Source organism: Calliphora vicina, chromosome 4 (genome assembly GCF_958450345.1).
Source record: "Calliphora vicina chromosome 4, idCalVici1.1, whole genome shotgun sequence".
Taxonomy (NCBI): Eukaryota; Metazoa; Arthropoda; class Insecta; order Diptera; family Calliphoridae; genus Calliphora; species Calliphora vicina.
Genome location: NC_088783.1, coordinates 79,659,100 through 79,675,684, shown reverse-complemented (window position 1 = coordinate 79,675,684; position 16,585 = coordinate 79,659,100).

Genomic DNA, 16,585 nt, shown 5'->3' with positions numbered 1-16,585 from the left:
TTCTCATCGTGAAGATCTTGTGTTTCGTGAATCAGAGAGGAAACGAGACTCTGAAAATCGTTCTTTCTATCGTAATAGGTGCCGTTGTTATTGTTCCGATAATAGTTGATAATGTAGTTAGTGCCCTTTCGAGAGCACTTTATCTAAGTGAATAAATGTATGTGCATCTTAAACGCCGATTAGAACTTAATAATATCTTATATATTGGTTGGAACATGACATTAATTCTTCAAACAGCATGCTTTATTGATAAGCTTATTGAAACGGATTCAAACAGACGTTGCAAATTATATTAAATTTCAAGAGCATCACCATACTAGAAGATGTCATAGAGATATAAGAGGACAAAAAGGAAAGGTTGTACTTTGTCATTTAAGAATGGAACATATTCGTAATAGCAACCGAATTTGTTGCCAATCGAATGATTCAGTTGCAGACATAGAATTTTTCAGTTCTATCAACCTAAAGTCAGTTGATAAAGAAGAATTTTAGTTGAGGCAACCAAACTTTAGTTGCACCTCCCAAAATATTGTAGCCATAACTGTAAAATTCGGTCACTAAGACAGATTTATTCGACTGGCAACAAATTCGGTTGCTATCACGAATCTCTGTGCATGTTCCTGCTATGTATTGGTTAGAACACAATATTAATTCTTCAAACATCATGCTTTATTGAAACTGATTCAAACAGACGTTGCAAATTATATTAAATTTCAAGAGCATCACCATAGTAGAAGATGTCATACACAGAGAAAACAGATTCGTGATAGCAACCGAATTTATTGCTAATCGAATGATTCTATCTTAGTGATCGAATTTTAAAGTTGTGGCTACAATATTTTGGAATGGGTAACTAAAGTTTGGTTGCCTCAACTGAAATTCTACTTTATCAACTGACTTTCTGTTGTTAGAACTGAAAAATGCTATGTGTGCAACCGAATCATTCGATTGGCAACAAATTCGGTTGCTATCACGAATCTGTTTTCTCTGTGTAGAGATATAAGAGGACAAAAAGGAAAGGTTGTACTTTGTCATTTAAGAATGGAACATATTCGTAATATCAACCGAATTTGTTGCCAATCGAATGATTCAGTTGCACACATAAAATTTTTCAGTTCTAACAACATAAAGTCAGTTGATAAAGAAGAATTTCAGTTGAGGCAACCAAACTTTAGTTGCCCCTTCCAAAATATTGTAGCCATAACTGTAAAATTCGGTCACTAAGACAGATTTATTCGATTGGCAACAAATTCGGTTGCTATCACGAATCTCTGTGCATGTTCCTGCTATGTATTGGTTGGAACATAATATTAATTTTTCAAACATAATGCTTTATTGATAAGCTTATTGAAACGGATTCAAACAGACGTTGCAAATTATATTAAATTTCAAGGGCATACTTTTACGACTTCCAGAAAATATTGAAATGTTGAAGCTTGTATTTTAGCAATAAGTTGATCACTGAAGAAACCGGAATGAGGATGAGGTACTGCCGAGCCAATCGCGTAATAAATTATATTTTGTTCGATTCTTAAATGACAAAGTTCAAACTTTCCAATAAAACCAGAAATTTGAAAAAATAATCAGTACTTTATAGTCGATTCAAATTTAAAATTTTAAATGGCACACCCTTTATTTCTGAAGAGATCTTTTAAAGACTATTCTTAAGTTCCTAAATACTACACATGGAATATACATATCTGAATAACAAGGGAAACCTGTCAGGAATTATACTTATAGTCCATGTAAGTAATATGGAATGTTATTATCCACGAATACTGCCTCATAACATAAAGGGCTCGAAATGCTTTTCTGACCTTAAAACTATTGATGGTCATGAATGTGAAACTTTCCAAGGAGCATGCGAAGTGCTAGGACTAATGGAAAACGATACAGAATGGGAGTTAGTTATGGAAGAAACCGCATTATGTTCTTTTCCATGCAAAATGAGGGATTTCTTCGCTATCCTAATTGTTATGTGAGGCTTATTTGAAACTTTTTGATCTTTGGGAACGATATAACTACTGCGTCAGAAACAGATTATAAATTCCGACTCTACTTTCAATGATGCAATTTATAATGATAATATTTCAGACTAATTATAGAGAAAATTTAACTACGATATTTCAAAATTTAATGTTCAAACTATAGAGACAATCTCAAAACTGATTCTTGAACAATAACGAGTTTTTGATAAAGTTTTAAGTGAAGTACAATATATAAAGATGCACAGGGAGGTAATAAATCTCTTATTGGAAAGGATGAAAATCCGTAAGGATTCATATATTGCCTTGAGGCTTCTTAATTGTGGACGAACTGCGAAATTTAGAAATATTCAACAAACAAAAAAGTATATATTTACTTTTTTATTCGCAGCGATTCAACGAGTATAACGACGTCATTAAACAAGGGTCAACAATAATATGTACTTGTTGTAGAGGATTATGGTTCAAATACCAGGTAGAACAATTATCACAGCAATTAATGTAAGTAGTACTGATTTCATTAAATATGTGTTTTGTTTTTCTGGAATGTTTCCGTTCAAAACTAACAAGTATTACTTTTGTAGCATACCAAAATTGCTGTTTTAAATTTATTTGAATATTTAACAAAATTAAGTAATTTATATCGTTATTCTATGTCTATTTTGATAAGAGACATAAATTCAAACTGATGCTAATATTCTAAAATTAAGTCTTTATATACTAAAAATATTTCCTTATCGATGCAGGTAAAAGTTTTTGTCATATAATTGGATTGTCGTTTTAGATGATTGTAATAGGTACTGTAACGCATATGTTACAAATATTAGGTTCTTTTTGAAAAATAAAATAATCTATATAAATAAAAGAGTAACTAGCCTGTCTGATTCATTCATCATCGTACAGCCCAAGACACTAGATCTAGAAATAGGTTCTTTTTACATCACATACATTCAATACGAAGGGATTTTATATATTCTAAAGCTAAGGGGCATGAAACGGATAAAAAGTCATAAAATCTGTTCCGCTATATCTTCAAAACAAATAAACATCCGAAAGGTGTCTGGCCAATAGGGGAAAAATAATACCAGTAGAAACCTCGATTAATCTTTATATCACCTAAATTAATATACATAGAAATACAATTTTTAATTATTTTTTTTTTTGAAATTCGAATTTTCAATGGGTACTTTGGTACATTTTAATTAAAATTCACTTTTTTTTATTTCTACGGGGAGGAAAACATGTCTAGAAATGTGGTAAAATTGGACATTTGATATTATTAATCAGCTCTTAAGAGATTTTATAGGCAAATTTTTAATTTTTTTACATTTTGTAATCTGCGCTTTAACCAGTTTAAGCTAGTTAAAATAAAGTGAGATGATTCTGTTATTTTTTGTAACCTTCTCGACTTTACTCACATTAGCACTAAAACCCTTCTGCGTATTATCGAACCTGAGTTCTATATATTATAACAAAATCTCTGGATAGTCAGAAGGTGGGTATAATGCGTTTGTGCAGATGTTTGTAACGCCCAAAAATATTAGTCTAACACCCACCATAAAGTATACCGATCGACTTAGAATCACTTTCTGAGTCGATTTTTGAAGACATTTCGATCAAATTTGGTACATATTATTTTTTTGGCTCAAGGACCAAGCTTATTGAAACTGGCAGAAATCGGTCCATTATTTTACCTAGCCCCCATACAAATGTCCTTCAGAAATTGTACTTTATCGGTCATAAATCTTTAATTTATATATGTATCTCCAAAAATTCCGCTCCAAATAAGTTTTATATATACAAAATTCATGTCGCCAAATTTTGTTACGATCGGTCCATAATTAGTCGTAGGTCCCATATAGACCCGCTTCCGAAAATCACTTTAACGTGCATAAATCGCTTAAAAATGTTGGTATACACACAAAATTCAATATAGTTAACATTAATATAGACATAAATCACACGACCTAATTTCATGCTGATCGGCCCATAATTGTTCATAGCTCCCATATAAGGCCCACTTCCGAAAATCACTCAAAAATATAAATTATTGAAATTTTAAATGAAAAATGTTTATGTTCTTTAACTTATGTGCTGTTTTTCTATAGCGAACGACTACTTTGAGTGGAAATTTAATATGTGTTTTGTTATTGTAACAAAAACAAAATACATGTAAAACGTCCACTCAAAGCGCTCACTCGCTATAGAAAAACAGCACATTAGTGTATATTCTGACCTTCTCCTAAAAATGAGAAAGATATTTATAAGTTCAGGGAATACCAACCCAAATCCGAAAATGTCAAAATATTGTTATGCATAAAATACATGTTAAACGAAATCTGAATGCACCAAAACATAAAAATGAATTTGAATTGATGAATAAGATAATAATTTTATTCTATTCAATACTCTGTAAAAAACTCACAAACATTTTGAAACTACAGAAAGAAAATATGAAAATTTTTAGAAATATTCAACAAACAAAAAAGTATATATTTACTTTTTTCACTCGCAGCGATTCAGCGAGTATAACGACGACATTAGACATGGGTCAACATTAATATGTACGTGTTGTAGAGGATTATGGTCCAAATACCAGGTAGAACAATTATCACAGCATTTACTCGCAGCGATTCAACGAGTATAACGACGTCATTAACCAAGGGTCAACATTAATATATATGTACGTGTTGTAAAGGATTATGGTCCAAATACCAGGTAGAAGAATTATCACAGCATTTACTCGCAGCGATTCAACGTGTATAACGACGTCATTAAACAAGAGTCAACATTAATATATATGTACGTGTTGTAGAGGATTATGGTCCAAATACCAGGTATAACAATTATCACAGCATTTACTCGCAGCGATTCAACGAGTATAACGACGTCATTAAACAAGGGTCAACATTAATATATATGTACGTGTTGTAGAGGATTATGGTCCAAATACCAGGTAGAACAATTATCACAGCATTTACTGCAGCGATTCAACGTGTATAACGACGTCATTAAACAATGGTCAACATTAATATGTACGTGTTGTAGAAGATTATGGTCTAAATACCAGGTAGAACAATTATCACAGCATAGAATTAATGTAACTAGTACTGATTTCATTACAGATGTGTTTTGTCTTTCTGGAATGTTTCCGTTCGAAACTAATAAGTATTACTTTTGTAGCAAACCAAAATTGCTGTTTTAAATTTATTTGAATATTTAGTATAATTAAGTAATTTGTATTGTTAACTATCTTATTAAGAGACATAAATTCAAAATGATGCAAATTTCTGTCATATAATTGGTTTGTAGTTTTAGATAATTGTAATAGGTACTGTAACGCACATGTTAAAAATATTAGGTTCTTGTTGAAAAATAAATTAATCTATATAAATAAAAAAGTAACGAGGCTGACTGATCATCGCACAGGCCAAGACGCTAGAGCTAGAAAGTTGAAATTACGGTAATAGGTTCTTTTTACATCATAAACATTAATTACGAAGGAATTTTTATATATTCTAAAGCTAAGGGACATGAAACGGAAAAAAGGCGTAAAACCTGTTCCTCTATATCTTCAAAGCAAATAAACCTATAAATAAATTTTAATCAAAAAAAGATCTTTTCAAGATCTTTTCAAGAATTTTACATTTTTAGAAAGCGCTCGGCTAGGTCTTTAAAAAACATGCATGCTATTTATCTCTTATAATTTACGAGTTATAGGCATTTCAAAATTGAAATTTTTAAATTTTATCATACCTTTGTCTGATTTTTTAAAAATATAGGGCGTACTTTTGGACCGAATTGACTCGAATTTTTTTGTTAATTAGACAACTAAATTGCCAATAACACACAAAAGATTTCAGAGCAATATCAATTACGAATCCAAAAATAACCGATTTTCAATTTAAAAATTCAAAAAATAGTAGATTTTTGCTGTTTTTTGGACAAAAAGGTGACTTAACTCTTTTTTAATTAAAAAAAAACTTTATTTAAGAAGATATAACAATTTTATGTTTTTCTGTAAGGTTTCTTTACGGAGAATATTCTTGTATAAAAAATATGTCCTATTTCTGGAATGTCGGCCCTACGCCCTTCGTAATTTGACATATTTTTTATAAAAATTTCAAGTTTGGGCCACATGTTCTAAAATCCAAAAGCTGGGATCAGAAAACGGAAAGCAGTTTTGGAAATCCTGATGTGTTCCTTATTCATCCCCAAAGTATTTTCCCAGCCCCGATGGAAATGTGGACCCAAAATTTTAAAAATTCCATTTTTGGGATTTTTGCTCAAATTTTTAGGAATTTCGGGATTCCCTTTGACCTTTTGACAAGTTTTTTTAAACTTTGTTATTTAGAATGACAAACTTTAAAAGTGTTGAAAATTTCATTGAGTTTTGTTAATAAATAAAGATTTTATTTTTTTTTTAAATTTTATTTTTTTTTTTGTTTTTTCAATTTTTTTTCCGATTTTGACCCATTGTAGGTCCAACTTATTATGGTCTTATATACGTCGTTGCAAATGTCTTTGAAATATCTATCATTAGATATCCATATTGTATATTAATGTCTTAGTAATCCAGATATAGGTCAAAAATCGACCTCATATCTCAGCCATTTGTGGACCGATTTTGCTGATTTTAAATAGTAAACTTCTCGAAAGCATGTCTGATAGAATTAATAATATCTTGGATCCCGAAGATATCTGGGGTCATCAGAAAATTAATTTCAACAGACAGACGGACAGACAGACGGGCATGGCTTAATCGTTAACCGATAATCGGTTATCCGATTAATATTGGACGGTTAACTGTTCGAATAATTTAAAATTACCGATTTTCAAATGACAAATAAACCGATTAATTTGTGTCGATTAACCTATTAACAGAAATTCCTTTTTTTTGCACTTTAAATTTTTTTTGTATTTATGTTTCCCTTTCAATTCAAATTTCAAATTAAAATTAGATATTTTTTGAACTTCCAATAAACATGATTAGTGAGTATGTATAACAACCCTACAAGCAACTCAACTAACTTTTAATGCATTATAAGTTAGCTTTTTCTCAGCTAGTTGTGGTTGACTCTTAGATTATTTTCAATGAAGCCAACTGTTATAGTTATTTATAGAAGAATTATAGTTTTATTAGCAATTAAACTGTTAGTAAATTACCTGAAAGTATGATTTGCCTTTTTATAATTATAATATTGAATCCATTTTAATTTTTTAAAATATTTTATTTATTTAATTTAGGTAAAGCATAAAAACAAAAAAATATATATATATATTCTTATAAAAAAAAACAAAACAATTAAGTAATTCATTAATAACATAATTAAATTTAAAATGTACACATACATATATAGAAATTATTTTTTTCTTTTATTTTGTATACATTCTGCATGAATTTGGCTTTTCTTAATTTTGTTATTGTTATTTTAAATTTTAAATTTTATTTTTAAATTAAAAAAATATTTTTTTTTAATTTTAAAATTTTTTATTTGTTTTTTCAATTTTTTTTTGTGAAAAAAAATTCGGGTTAAAATTTTTTTTTCCGATTTTGACCCATTGTAGGTCCAACTTACTATGGTCTTATATACGTCGTTGCAAATGTCTTTGAAATATCTATCATTAGATATCCATATTGTCTATATTAATGTCTTAGTAATCCAGATATAGCTCAAAAATAGGTAAAAGATCGAGGTTGTCTTGGTTTTTTCCTCATATCTCAGCCATTTGTGGACCGATTTAGCAAAATTCTCGAAAGCATGTCTGACAGAATTATTGAAGATTTGGATCCCGAAGATATCTGGGGTCTTCAGAAAATTGATTTCAACAGACAGACGGACATGGTTTAATCGACTCCTCTATCTATAAGGATCCAGAATATATATACTTTATAGGGTCGGAAATGAAAAATGTAGAAATTACAAACGGAATGACAAACTTATATATACTCTTCTCACGAAGGTGAAGGGTATAAAAAGAGTTAAATCACCTTTTTGTCCAAAAAACTGCAAAAATCGGTTATTTTTGGATTCGTAATTGATATTGCTCTGAAATCGTTTGTATGTTATTGGTAATTTAGTTGTATAACTAACAAAAAAATTCGAGCCAATTTGGTCCAAAAGTGCGCCCAATATTTTTAAAAAATCATACCAAGGTATGGCAAAATTTTAAAACTTAAATTTTGAAATGCCTATAACTTGGGAATTATAAAATATAAATAGCACACGCAAGCATGTCTTTACAAGACCTAGCCGAGCGTTTTCCAAAAATACAAAAAAAATCTTTGAAATCGGATGGTAAACAAAAAAATTACACGTGTTTAAAAATTTTACATGTGGAAGGTACCCTACTTTGAGCCCCCGTATCGCCGCCACTGGATTATTTGTAGGGCCCATTTTAATAACTTAAACTCTAATACTCCTTGGCTACGTTATATTTTATCGCACTTGTCGTTTAGAAATGCCAGATTTATTTCCAAAAAATGTCGATTCTGCCCCACTTTGCGATGGATAACTAGACGATAATATTATCAACGCCAGTGAATCTCCAGCCTATGAATGCAGGAAATATAATGATGAAATAGAACATTTTGCAAATCTTTCTAAAATTTAAAAATATGTCTGATAAAATAAGATTATCAATTTTAACATACAATTCAGTTTTTTCAGAGTTTTGCAATTAAAGGTTCCCATACTTTTTTGCATGTTCATGATCATCTACTTTTCACTCATTATTTGTTAACAAATTTTTAAATTCTTTCCGCTCAGGGAGAAAGAATTTCGGAAAGTTATGAAAATTAATCAATATAAGAATTTGGGAATATTCACTCCCTTTCCTTTTATTAAGTCAAACTCAGATTCTTTATGAAAATATATCTTTATTTTATATATAATGTCGGCTTTGTCTAGAGGATCCAACATTCTTTTATTCGTTTGCCATTATCCTTAAAGGCTGGCCAAAAATGCCCGTCATGGAAAGTGCAGCCAAGACTTTGTGATCGAATGTCACCATTAGAAGCTTCCTAGTCGCAATCGAGGCGGAGGTCCAATTCATGTTTTCGTATAATTTTGCTGGTATACGGATGTCGTTGTTGGTGAGGCAATGGCATTTGGCATTGATGTGGTTTTAACTTTGATAATTCGGAATTTAGGCATCTTATGCAAAATATCTCCACTGTTAAACTGTTTTTGGTTTGGTAGTTTATTACTGTAAGTTGATCATCAAATTTGTTCTGCTCCCAAATTTTGTCTATTTCTAGGCGTTCTGAATTAACTGAACTGTTCAAATTTAAAGCTCCCTCAGATTTACCATTATGCTTCTTCCTACCTTCAGCAATAATTGTACATTTCACACATTCGGCAGGAGAGCAATTCTCTTGCTGGATAAGGTTTATAGAATTAACAATTTTGGGACTTATTTGTGGTGTCCTAGAACTATTGTTGATATTGCTGCTGTGACAACAATACTGATGTTCTGGCTAACAATTAATTATGGGCCTTAATTAATTTCCACAAGCAGGCTTATCTTCTCCTTTAAATGTTTTTCTCTTCTATATTGTTAGGCATTATCCATTAAGGGTCGATTGATGTGATGGCCTGCTTCTGATATGCCTCTAAATTTATCAGCTGATCCAACGACTATTGACATGACTGGAAAATTTATAACAGGTGGCGCAAAAGTAAACCTCCTTTCAGAAAATACTATAAATTTGCGATTGGCCCTAATGTCAGTTCTGTTTTGACATTTGTATAGTGGAGCAGTGTAGCGTAACATTGTTTATTAACGTGTATTTCGCATGTGTTTACTACACAAATGTCAAAACAGAACTGACATTAGGGGCCAAATTTATAACATTTTCTGATAGGAGGATTACTTTTGCGCCACCTTGTATGTATTTTGCACGTATTGTGCTTTCGTTTATATTTGATAGACACCAGCCTATCTGTGTTACACTCTTTGTAGTGCTCGTCGAAAGTTGTGGGTTAAAACCTCTATCTTTGTGCTGCCTTTCAGTTTCACTGCAACCATTTCTTCGACATATATTAAAATCACCAATAATAATCGAATTTTCATAAATATAGTTATTGTGAGAAAATAGTTCCTATAACTCTCTCTACTTAAGGCACTAGCTGGAAAAGTTATATTTCTAGAAGAAACCATAATGTGCAAGTCCTGGTATTTAAATATTTAATATTAAAACGTTTTATTCGCCACGCGAATTTGTTTACTGCCACAATATTGTAATCAATTTGCAGTTTAATTGTTTACATAAACTATTATTCCACGCCTGCACCGTCTGTTAGCATTTTCGTCATTTTGAATCTAATAGCAGCCTAGGTAAAATGCTTAACCCTGGAATGTCATAATTTCCATGACTTAAAGTCCATGTCTCTACGAAACATAGAATATCTGATTCCAACATAGCTTATCATTGCGAACGTCTTCAATATGGACATGTACACTTAGTCGCAAAACTCTACATACGATATCGACATTTCATTTAATTTGCGAATAATTTTATATTTAATGTTTAATCTTTGAAAATGACCACTTGTAAATATTTATCAGGGTACACTTTACATCACTGCAATACATTTTTTTGAAAAACTATGGTCACTGTTTTTTAAAATTGAAATTATTACAATATTCTACATATGAAGCGTTGCAAAAGTCTACTACGACTTTTACTTCTATAGAATATTGTTATGATAAAGCCTTTAATTTCACAATTGATCAGTTGATTTATATTTATAGTACCTGCGTGTGTGAGATTTGGTGCTAATTTTTTATTAATTGTAATACAGTGAATCTCAAAATGGCGAAAATATAGGAAATATCCACCGACTTCGGAACATTAATTGTCAAGTTGTCAAATAAAGGAAAATTTACGGCAAATGTGGGGAAATCGTTAGTTTGTCAAAATCTAGAGTCCAAACTATCCATAGGAACTATAAACGGTTTGATAGATATGAAAGTTTGTCACGAACAAGCTGGTGACAAGCTTTAAAAAAGCTGGTCTTCCGTCGTGCATGGCCAGATAAAAACCGATCATTAGTCGCAAAACTCTACATACGAGTTAATTTCTTCAATACTTTTCCATTTAAATTATCCTATGTTTCGGGAAAGGATTATTTTTGCAGAATAATGTTAGTAGTAGTAGTAATATGGGGATACTAACACAGAGAATTTTTTTTCTCTCATATAAAATTGAGTTTGGGATAATAAATTTTGTGTTTAGTATCTGTATGGGAGAATAATTAGAAATTTTTTCTCCCATATAAAATTGATTTTGGGATAGTAAATTTGAAATTTACAATCTCTATGGGAGTGTATTTTGTTTGATTTCTGTGCCTACTTTATGTATTTTTTCCATAAGGAAAATTTTTTTTCTCTCATATAAAATATTGTTTGGGATATAAAATTGAATTTGGGATTATAAATTTTGTGTTTAGAATCTGTATGGGAGAATAATTTTTGTTATGAATTGGGATAAATATATATTTTTCTTATAATATATTTTTTCTGTTGAAAAGGTTATTCATTTCTCAAACCTTTTTTTTGAGTATTTATAGGTTTTTGATTAATTTTTTCTCTATTTCTCACACCTTTTTTTGGTATTTATTCAAGTATTGAGTACTTTTTATGTTAATAACAAAATTTAAAAATGTTTATTCGTAGATTTTATAGATCTATAAATTGAGTATTTTTAAATAAAAAACTCAACTTATTGAAAATAATTGTTATAAATACTAGGTTTTACAATGTATCAAATTACAAAACCAATAAAAAAATGTCAGCTGTGTGTTTTTTTTTTCTATTATTATATAATGTATACATAAAACTGAACTAGCTGTAGTCGACTACACAAACACACTTAAACATAAACACTCAAACAAATATTTTCAAATTTAATTTTTATTCAAATGTTTACAATAAATTTTTCTTTACATTTTCTAAAGTAGATTCTAGAATAATATCAATTTGTTATTCAAAATCAAGGGTTTATTTAGTATACAAACATTGTTGAAGTGTATAACATCTAACCAAAAAATAAATAAAAACAATATGGAAAACAAGTTTAATTGCATTGAATGTGGAAACAAATTTATTTTCACATGAAAGAGTGCATGCTAGCTCTTCAAGAACTCTTACAAATTTTCCTTCTCCATGTATTGGAATTAAAAGAAAAAATAGTGCTTTTAAAAGACGAATTCAAACTCTATCTTTTGAAAACACAGATGAAGGATGTCTCATTCCGGAAGATTTCTTAAAGAGAGCGTGTGTCGCGTTAAAAGAGGAGATGACTTTGTGGATTTCTTTATATAATGCTATGAAATTCAATATTGAGCTTTTCGCATTATATGTTAAGCCTAATTTGGATAACTTAGATGACACTATGATTGAAGTAAAAACATTTCAATCAAAAATGATAACTATATTCTCAATTGAGGATTTCAGCAATGTGTTTTTGGAAAAAATTACAAGCATCTCAACAAAGATGGAGGAATTTCAAGAAAGGGATAGTGGTTGGACCTTTATTCAAATATTAAGAGCAGAAATAAACTTAAATAAGTATCAACCACTAAAGGGTTCAACATATATTCCTACCCCGAAAATGTTATCATTAAAAAAAGCTTGTATCAACATAAGAAACAATGATGAATTTTGTTTTAAATGGGCAATAGTTTCAGCAATATATAATTTTACCATAAGTGCTGAGAGGACATCATCTTATCCAGTGGATATACATTCAACAAAAATTATTATTGGCGAAACCACATTAAACTTTGAAGGTTTATGCTTTCCATTACAAATAAAACATGTTGAGCTTTTTGAAAATCTCAACGAATGGATAAGCATAAACGTCTTTGGATACGATGAAGAAAAAAACATTATAATTGGACCATATTATAAAACTATAGAGAGTTTAAGACGCAACATATTAATCTTCTGTTTCTTCAAAAGGAAACTAATTCATCAACTACAGCACATTACGTATGGATAAAAAATATTTCAAGGTATAATAATATGAAAACTATCGAATTTTATAAAAATACTTAAATAATTTTATTTCTCAAAAACAGATTAATTAGAAAACAAACCAGCAAACATAAAGGAAAAAATTTTGTTTGTAACTTTTGTCTACAACATTTTACGAAGGAATATATACTATCTAAACATATAACGGAGTGCAACAAACGGGTAGTATATCTGCCTAATGAAGATAAGTCTACACTAAAATTTAATAATCATGGAAAAGCAATAGATGTACCATTTGTTATTTATGCGGATTCCGAATGTATATTTCAAAATATTGATACATCCATTCCAGATCCTAATATTTCGTCAACAACATTCATAAACAAACATATACCTTATGCTTTTTCATACTTTATTAAATGTAGTTTTGATAAGAACTTAGATAAATTAAAATCTTTTAAAGGGTTGAATTCACCCAAATTATTTATAACAGAATTATTTAAGGATGTAGAGTATTTGCACACAAATTTTTTGAAAGATATCAAGCCAATGATTCCTTTGAATGAAGAGGAACAAAGAAATTTTGAAAATGATAATCTATGTCATATTTGTGGATCTCCTTTCATCAATGAATTGAAGGTAAAAGATCATTGTCATTTAAGTGGAAAATATAGAGGACCAGCACACAACATATGTAATTTAAATTATCAAATTCCAAAATTTTTTCCTGTTATATTTCATAACTTTTCTTCTTATGATTGTCATTTATTCATAAAGGAACTTAATTTAATTGATAATGGTCCAATAAATATTATCCCACTTAATAAAGAGTTGTACATATCTCTATCAAAAACTATTAGAGCGGAAAATGAAAATATAGAAATTCGATTTTTAGATTCGTTTAGATTTATGTCATCAAGTCTGGACTCATTAGCAAATAATTTGTCTAAAACTGACTTTATAACAATTAAATCAATATTTCCAGATATAAAACAGTTTTCATTACTAATGAGGAAAGGAGTTTTTCCATATAATTATTTAAATAGTACTGATAAGCTTAAAGAATGTAATTTACCAAAGAGAGAGGATTTTTTTAATATATTAACTGAGTCTGAATGTTCTATTGATGATTACAATCATGCTAAAGAAGTTTGGAAAGAATTCGATTGTAAATCATTAGAGGATTACCTTATGCTTTATCTGAAAACCGATGTACTACTGTTAACAGACGTTTTTGAAAATTTTAGATTGCTATGCAAAAATATTTATAAACTTGATCCCTGTCACTATTATACAGCACCTGGGTTTTCATGGGATGCCATGCTAAAAATAACCAAAATAGAATTAGAACTCTTAATAGATATTGACATGATAACTTTTATTCAAAAGGGAATAAGGGGAGGAATTGTTCAATGTTCAAAGAGACATTCTGTAGCTAATAATAAATATATGGTAGATTACAATCGAAATCTGCCATCCAAATATTTAATGTATCTAGATGCAAACAATTTGTACGGATGGGCTATGTCACAGTATTTGCAAGAAAGTAATTTTGAGTGGCTTAGTGATATAGACAATTTCTCAATAAATTTAATTCCTGATGACTCAACTATTGGTTATATTCTAGAAGTTGATTTGATATATCCTATAGAGATTCATGATAATCACAACTATCTACCATTTTGTTGCGAAAATAAAATCCCTCCGAATGCCAAAGAATCAAAATTAGTTTCTGATTTAACTGATAAAAATAAATATGTTATTTAATATACAAATTTACAGCATTGTCTTAAACATGGCTTGAAATTAAAAAAAATTCATAGAATACTAAAATTTAAACAGTGCGACTGGTTAAAAAAATATATATCTTTAAATACCTTACATAGAACCAATGCTAAAAATACATTCGAGAAAAATTTCTTTAAGTTATTAAATAATGCTATATATGGAAAAACCATGGAAAACGTTGACAAACGCAAGATCATAAAAATTGCAAACTCTTGGGAAAATACTAATAAAAGAAGGTTAGGAGCTCGTGCACTAATTTCTAAACCAGAATTCAACTCCATGAGTGTTTTTAAACATGATTGCAATAGAATTAAATAAAACTCATTCCCTTGGATTTTGTATTTTAGAACTTTCAAAGTGGAAAATGTATAATTTCCATTATGATTACATGCTACCTAAATATGAATCTAATATTGAACTTAATTATATGGACACAGATTCATTTATTTATACTATTCATACTGATGATTTTTATAAAGATATCTACAATGACATTGACGATAAATTTGATACATCTGAATATGCAATAGATAATAAATTCATTATTCCTCAAAAAAATAAAAAAATATTAGGATTGATGAAAGATGAAAACAATGGAATTATAATGAGAGAATTCATTGGCTTGAGATCAAAAATGTACTCCTTTATTACTGAAGATATGAGGGAAGTAAAAAAAGCAAAAGGAGTAAAAAGTAATGTTTGTAGAAAGTTAAGTTTATCTGATTATAAAAATTGTTTATATAACCAACAAATTTATTATTCTAACATGTATACATTTAAGTCTAAACTAGATACTTTATATACAACATTAATTAATAAAATATATTTAAGTTGTATGGATGAAAAAAGATACATTTGTGATAATAAAATAGACACTATTGCATGGGGTCATTTTATAATTGATGTATTAATGGATGAGAGCTAAATAGTTGTTCACATTCAAGATTAATATATATATATATTAATCTTGAATATATATAAAATCTCAAATATACCTAAAACATACAAATATATATTTATAGAAAAAACAAATTAGTTTCTTCTTATACTATATTATTAATAAAGAAAAACAATAAAAAATTATTCAATTAAAAAGGAGATTGTACTTTATTTATTCTTTTCAGATATTTGATATAAAAATTCAAGACATAAGTGTCCACAATTACATGAATCATAATTCTGATGACGATTGTAGTTATATTTAATATTTTTCCCTAAATATTCGACTAATTCCAATGGAGGTTGTAAATTTCCAAAGCTGTCGAAATATTCCTTTTGTTGTTTATCTTTATAATATGCCACCCAATGTGTTCCAGTTCCGGTTATAGAATCTAAATTAACTATTCCACATTCTGATTTTCTTGAGCGTTTTGGTAGTGAGTCTAACATAAAAACTCCTCTAAAATTTGGAATATTTGATGCAAACATTTTCAGGTCAACATCGCTTAATGGTCTCTTAGGTAGCATCTTTACAAGTTTTTTGATTTTTCTTCACAAACTAATCCATATCCTTTTTTATATGGTCTGAGGTATAAACCTTTCCCCATTGCAACAGCTTCCATCGTTTTATTATGTCTAATCGCTTCATCAAGTTGAGTTTTAGCATTTTTTGCAGCATTTACAGCTTTAGCTATGGCAGCACCTCCAGCCGATAGACTACCAATTGCTCCCAGAGCAGTCAAAATGGGTATTAAAGGTAAAAACCCTCCAATTTTGGGTACATTTATTACTCGCGGTATTACAACTTGTGACTTTTTTCCCTTAAATGATTTTTTTACGATTTTGCGGGCAATCTTAATAGCAGAATTTATATCTTGGGGTTTTTCCTT